The following is a 7049-nucleotide window of genomic DNA, read 5'->3' on the forward strand; positions in this document are numbered from 1 at the left end:
GTGTCGAGGCCGGCATCTAAACTGGATGGAATATAATAAAAAAGCAGCGCTCATTCTGCTACCGGCCGAGCACATCATAACCAGAAGGCTGATAGAACAGACGCATCTTCGGTTGAAACATACCGGGGTGAAAACCATGATGGGGGCCTCAGAACGGATTTCTGGATTCCGAAGATGCGTCAAGCCATCAAAAAAGAGACAAGTAAGTGCACGAGATGCCAGAGAATGGACTCGAGGCACTTCGATGAAATACCGCCACCTCTACCGTTGGACCGCCTACAAATGTCTTACCCGTTCACGATAACGGGAGTAGATTTTGCGGGTCCGTTCCCAGTGGAGTCACCGGCGAATAGCGGCCACAAGACGAAGGTATTCGTGTGTCTCTTCACATGCACCGTAACGAGAGAAGTCCATCTCGAAGTTACGACCGACCAGGAGATTTCCACGTTTATCTTCGCGTTGAGACGATTCTTTGCACGGAGAGAGTACCTCAGGGCGCTCTATTCCGATAACGCAAGAACGTTCACGTTGGCCGCAAAGTACCTGAGAGCAGTGTACAGAGACAGCAGGGTGTTTAACACGCTGGTTGATCTCAACATAAAAAGGAGATTTTCACCGAGTCTAGCCCCTTGGTGGGGCGGATACTGGGAAAGAATGGTGCAGACCGTTAAACGGCTGCTGTATAAAACGTACGGGAGCGATTGTATGGAATACGATCTATTCCAGACGGTGTTGACGGAGATAGAGGACAAGATCAACACGAGACCATTGACATACGTGGCAGAAGACGATATGGAGCCGCTAACGCCCAAGCAATTGGTGACAGGCTACCGACAACAGCAGCATCACCCAGTCGATGACGAGGAGAGAGAATACTCGGACCGGGTGACGCTGACAAAGAGAGAAAGGATCAGGAGAACCCTGGTGGCTCAATGGTGGAAGGATTTCTACACGGAATACGTGATGGATTTGGAGCAGTTTCACTGCCCAACCCCAGGACATGTAAAGGAGATTGAGTTAAAACAAGTCGTGTTGATTCACGACGAGTCGGCCAAAACAACGAGATGGAAGTCCGGGAGAGTAGTAAAACTAATCCCCGGCAATGAAGGAAAGACGAGACGTGTGAACGTGCTTATAGCAGATAAATTCAGAGGCAATGGGTCGATCATGATAACGAGAGACCCGAAGAGTTTATATCCGTTGGAGCTCCAAGCGGGCAAGATAGATGATGACCATCGAAACACCGGACCCTACGAGGACAGTGAGCTTTCGCGAACTCAGTTAGACCAAGCTTTAACGGGGGGAGTGTCGGAAATTCCGACGGACGAAGCTCACAGCACTCGTCCGGGTGCCAACCCTTTGGCCGAAGAAGGCTAGACTCAGACGAGTCATCCTCGGTGGAGTGCCGCGCTACCGAGGGTAAGGAAGTCCATTAGCGGAAGCAAGTGACTTAAGACGGCCTACGGCTCGCAAGAGCCGTAGATAGGTGGCTGGAGCGCGAGACTGTGTTATTGGAACTGCCTGAGAGCTTTTCCATATATATGGAGACACCTGTTGAGGGTGAAAGGAACGACGTGAGGGTTGAACTCATTGAGGCGGAGCCTGCTGAATTCATCCCGCCAGAATATAGATTTAGTTCCCCGCAGGGTTATCGGGAAGTTTACTGATCGATAACCGGCAATCATCAGCAGCGGTGCCCTCTATTCCAGGATCGGACGCTCGGACAAATTAGACAACGGTGTAGTTTTCTGTTTATATAAGGGGCCGTCGTGCCATGCTAATACACTCACTTTTTCTCACCCAATTGCTGTGTCAAGTCAAGTTCATTTGTCTCCCACTAACCCGCTCTCTTTCAGTCAAGTCCGAAGTCTTCCTGCCGCCGCCTCCTCCAGCTTGCCAGCCGCCTTCCCAGACGAGCCAGCCCGCGAACGAGACGTCATCCCGGAACCTTCTTATCGCCGCACAAAGAGTAATGCTCTGCGGCTGTACACTCTGTTGAGCCCGACAAGACCCAACAGAATCTGATCGTGCTCTAGCCCGATAAAGGCGAACAGCAGTCTCAGGATTTACCAGCGCAAGCCCGACAAGGCGACCGCAGTAGTCGTTGAAATAGTGCTACGGCACTTCAGATAAGTTAACCGTAGCAAAGGCATACAGTCTTGCAGGCTTACCACCGTAAGACCCGATTGACCTTCTCCGCCAGCAGTAATCTGGCCTTACGGGATAAGATTTCTGAAAACATCCAAGCAGAAGGCCTTCTTTCGTTGCCTTGTCCAAACACACTGAGAAGACTTTTGAGCTCGTCCGATTGCATGTTCGGCTTCAACGAGCTATCTTTCGAAAATATAAAGAAAGCTTTGGACGGAAAAAAACCATTCGAGTGGTGGGGTTGCCTTCTTTTTGACGAGAAGTCAATTTCAGCTTACCTAACATTTGACGCCAAACTCCTTGAATGTCAGGATATTGTCAATTATGGAGACAGCATCAAGGAAGCCTTCGAAAAGGTATCGCCGACCATGCATTGGTGTTTATGTTCAGGCCATACGAGGGAGACTGGGTCCAACCATTCACCTGCTTCGCTACTAAAGGAGCTGCTAAAGGTGAAATACGCTTTGAGCTGTTGACCAAAGCAGCTTTCCTACTCTACAATCAAGTCGCTATTGTGAAGAACTTTGTGAGCGATGGACATCAAGCCAACAAGAAGCTGGCAAGCATTTTCAGCATCCGGACTGCGAATCCATGAAAACCTATTTCATTCACCCAATGGATGATTCAATCAATATTTATTGGTTTTTTGGCATGTGCCATATGCCTTGAAATGCGTTAGAAATCATATGCTTAATCACCAAAACACCCAGGTCTTTAAAATTAGAATAATCTTTATTCCCATGACTAATCCTTATTATTTTAATAGTTTGCCGGAGGAAAAGCAAACTATGACTTCTATTCTAGGCTTTACAATCATGAAAGGTTAAATGGATTAAGACTCACACACCGTTTGACTGAGTCTCACATTTATCCTACGAATTTTCAAAGAATGAATGTTGGAAAGGCCGCGCAAGTGTTATCTCGAACCGTGGCTATGGCCATGAAGCATTATAGAGACCAAAGAAGAAAAAAAGAATGAAATCAAAGGTAAAAAAATTAATTTATTACAAGAGCATTACATGTTATTAATTATCTTTTATCAATGGCAGGGTCAGAAGGCACTAAAAGACTAATTAAACTTATGAACAACGTTTTCGACGTGCTTAAAGGAAGGCGTCCCGCTAAGCAATAATGAAAAAGAACTGGGAAAAGAAGAAGAAAGTTCTGAATCCCATGCTTACGGTTTTCAATATTACCGAGGAAGTGCACCTCAGAAAACATCCTCAGCTTCCTGTCGGTATGTTTCGCTCAGAAACAGCAATGAAGGCTTGGAGGACAGACATTTAAAATACGATGTCACTGGTGAAGGAGATGTTTGATGCATACGACCAGGTCACTTCGACCTCACCTCACGTACCAACACCTGAATTTCCGAGACAACGAAACAATCAGAACCGGTAAATTGTATAACTAGTACTGTTAGGTTCTGTTTCGGTGGAAGATGCCACCGTAATTGTATTGATGAGCCGACAAGTAAGGAGACAACCTTGTCAAGAGGAAGTGTAAATCAGAATGCCCTTGCCGGCCACTGTCGTCAGTCAGGGTGGGAACCGACACGCCATCTATCGTTAAGGGCGGAGCACTCAAAGATGACTGCGTACACAAAGTACCTTCGTTTATTCAGATGATTTTTACGGCCACCGCTTGATTAAATCAACAGGAATCAAAAAGACTCGTTAAAACACTCTCTCAAAAGACAATCACAAAGGCGCACTTTTTCTAGATAGCTCAATACGCTCGACCCTTCTTCTCTCTTTGCGTCGAAAACGATTCATAGTGACCTCGTTGCCGCTTCTCCCTCCGTCATCGACTACCGGCGAAATGCAGAAAAAGGGTAAAACAAAAGAAGGGCGCTAACGCAAACATTTAGTTTTAGGTGTAAATGGGGTGGCGGAAATGTAAGGGAGGGTAACCTATAGCAAAACCAAAGGGTATTAGTTTAGCCAAGGTCAGACAAGTTCAGCCTTGTCTGCCCTTCGGCAATGACACGATCTTACACAGAAACACACATACACACACAGACATACAAAACGAAAATTAAATTAACATTAATTCCTAACGACTTCTGTCGTTAACAAATTTATTTAATATTATTCCTATTCATGTTCAAACTTGTGTCTTTATCATTTAGGCAAGCCATTGAAAGAAGTGAAACCCAAAAGCACGCGTCCTAAGAAAAGAAATGTCGAAACACTTTTACCAGACTCATCAGCTGACTCAGCTGTGCTGAGATAGCTGGTGAAGTTGTAGAGAGAAATGATTTACAAACAGAAGATGTAAACATGGATGGAAAATCAGCTGCTCAAGATTCAGTAATCATCGAGTCTGTTAACAACCTCATCTTTGACAGAACAGAAGCACTGCTTCCTCCAACATGGCGTTGGTTACCTGACTGTGATGTTTATCAACACGACGACCTAACTGCCCAAAAGAAGATAGCTATCAGATTTGGAGACGTATATAATGCTACAATTGTTATCAAGTCAATAACAATAATTGGAAATGAGGTCTTCTATCGAGTCATGGGAAAGTTGGCGGCGTCACCAAAGTTTTTACCCCAATTCATCCAAAAAGTGGAGGACATCACCAACCTAATGTCAAACTTCGAGTCAAGTTCTTTATGCCAGGGATTCAATTTCGCTATTAACAACCAACTTACACCCCGTTCGAAATCCGAGGATTCGAATGCTGTGCGGCGATCACGTTTCTGCCTACAGATTTTAGAAAAAGGTAACATTTGTTATAAGTGCAATTGCTACAAGAAAATTACGGCTAATAATGCGATAGCAAGCAAGTTGGAAAGACTCATCAACCGTAGCGAAAAAATTTAGCTGAACCAAAAGTCGTTGCAACGTAAACGTGATCGCAAAGAAAGACTCGTCAAGGTATTCTTTGAAAGGTTATTAGTTAATTAGTTATATTTAACGTCGGTATAAAATTTTTTTTAAAAAAAAAAAAAAAAAAAAAAATGGGGTTTTAAAAAAAAAAAAAAAAAAAAAAAAAAAAAAAAAAAAAAAAAAAAAAAAAAAAAAAAATAACATCCGCCGTTTTCAGAGCTTTCTAACATGGGCTCTTACGGCGACAGGTGTCTTGCGCGGACGGATGACCATCTTGTGTAACGGAAAAAACCATTTTTTGAGGCCACAAAAATTTGCGTATCATAAACTTAAAAAATCCTATTAACAAACAAGATTGATTGCATTAAAATTGCTTTTAAGGGGTAATCTTGAAAGAGTGTTTTATCGAACAGTTTATAAATCGGGTAAAAAAAATCGTACTATAAGAAAAAAATTCTAAAAAACGTCGTTATGCCATAAGCCACGATGTTGCCGGACGCGGCGTTCGGATGTTTCTTGACTAGCATGCTAGTCAACAACCATAAGTGATTGATTTTAACAAATTGATTAATAAGTGACAAATGAAAAAAAGTAAAGCAAATACCCTGTTCTTTTCTTAATAGTAATCTAGATTTTCATCAGCATGCAATGATTTTACCCCCCCAACTACCCGTTCGCGCAAGACATCCGTCCCCGTAAGAGCCCATGTAAAAAAGCTCTGAACTCGGTGGTTAAGGTAATTTGTGCTCAAGTTTTTGAACGGTCACCTACAACATTTCATCCGTTTCATCAGGGTTTTAATATTGTTCTTGAACTTTCTTTAACACGTTGAAAAGAGCTCAAGTACCGAATAAAAACCAGATGAAATGGATTGCACGATGTAGGGTCTAACAGGAGATTGCTGTTAGACCTTGGTTAATTGTGTGATTCATGTTGATTGTCATAACGGTTTTTCAATGCCACACTATTAAAAATTATATTATTGACTCACTGTGCTCCATTTTGACTAGCGATTTGACCTGCTGAACTAGAACAGAACTAAGTGTGTTTGAGTTATCAGTTATTGTTTTTCGTGTTTGACCTGTCAGTAACCTTCTTTCTACTTTCCCACTACAGGGTTTTCAGCGTTAAGTACTTTTAATTATTTTTCAGCAACGGTTTGATAAATCGTAATAACCGCTTGCCTTCCACAATCCCAACAAAGATTGCTGAAACCGAATTTCAAAGTACTTAACGCTGAAAAACACCGGAGTGGGAACGTACCTTTAAATGATTCTCCAATAACATTTATTTTTACATTCCATGTGTTGATGCGGTTGTGTTTTATTCTTATTAAATTTTTCTTCTCGTGATTTTAGGAAGTGTTGGTTGTAAAGGGGATTTTTTAAAAAGCTGAATTGAAGAGTTGCAAATCAATGCGCTACGACCCAGAATTTCTTCTTGAATGCGTCGTTTTACGAATCAAAAGCAAAGGAAACTACGAGCACCTCAGAAAAAATATTCTCCCTCCCCTTCCGTCGGCGGAGACCATCCGCCGATTGTTAAGTTGCATGCCCTGCACTTTTGGCCTCAAGAGTTTTGCGTTATCATCCATCAAGAAATTCTACTCAGGGAAACCAAAAGCTATGCGTTACGGTAATTAAGTCTGGGATGAGATTGCTATTGCCGAAGACCTCACATTTGATTTTAAAAACCTCGTAATGGAGGGATTCGTTGATTATGGCGAGGACGAGGGTTTGAATGAGTTAATCACGTTAAAATCCCATGAGGGTGAATGAGCCGATCACGTTCTTGTGTTTATTTTTCGCCCCTATCGATTTTACTAGATTAAGCCTGTTGCGCCACCAATGGGGCTTGCCCAGGAAGAGTTATTCACCAACTATTGGCTCAAGCAATAACCGTCTTAGAACAAAAGGATGCAATAGTTTAAAATGTTGTATGTGATGATGCACAAAGCAACAAAATAGTGATGAAACTGTGTGGTGTCTTTGGGAAATACAACTCGATCGGGAACGTCTTCAACACCCAAAGAAAAACTGAAGCGGATATTGCAGAAAGCAAAAA

The 7049-nt window shown here is 42.9% G+C and overlaps 1 long non-coding RNA gene across 1 annotated transcript; it reads right to left on the reverse strand.

The window, feature by feature from the left end:
• Positions 1 to 2946: 2946 nt before the first annotated feature.
• LOC116926263 lies at positions 2947 to 3901 on the reverse strand. Its single transcript, XR_004395944.2, has 2 exons — positions 3635 to 3901; positions 2947 to 3511 (listed from the first exon to the last, which is right to left on the reverse strand). It is a non-coding gene; the product is annotated as an uncharacterized LOC116926263 (long non-coding RNA).
• Between the last annotated feature and the right edge of the window lie 3148 nt (positions 3902 to 7049).

This window comes from Daphnia magna, linkage group LG7 (assembly GCF_020631705.1).
Source record: "Daphnia magna isolate NIES linkage group LG7, ASM2063170v1.1, whole genome shotgun sequence".
Classification (NCBI taxonomy): domain Eukaryota; kingdom Metazoa; phylum Arthropoda; class Branchiopoda; order Diplostraca; family Daphniidae; genus Daphnia; species Daphnia magna.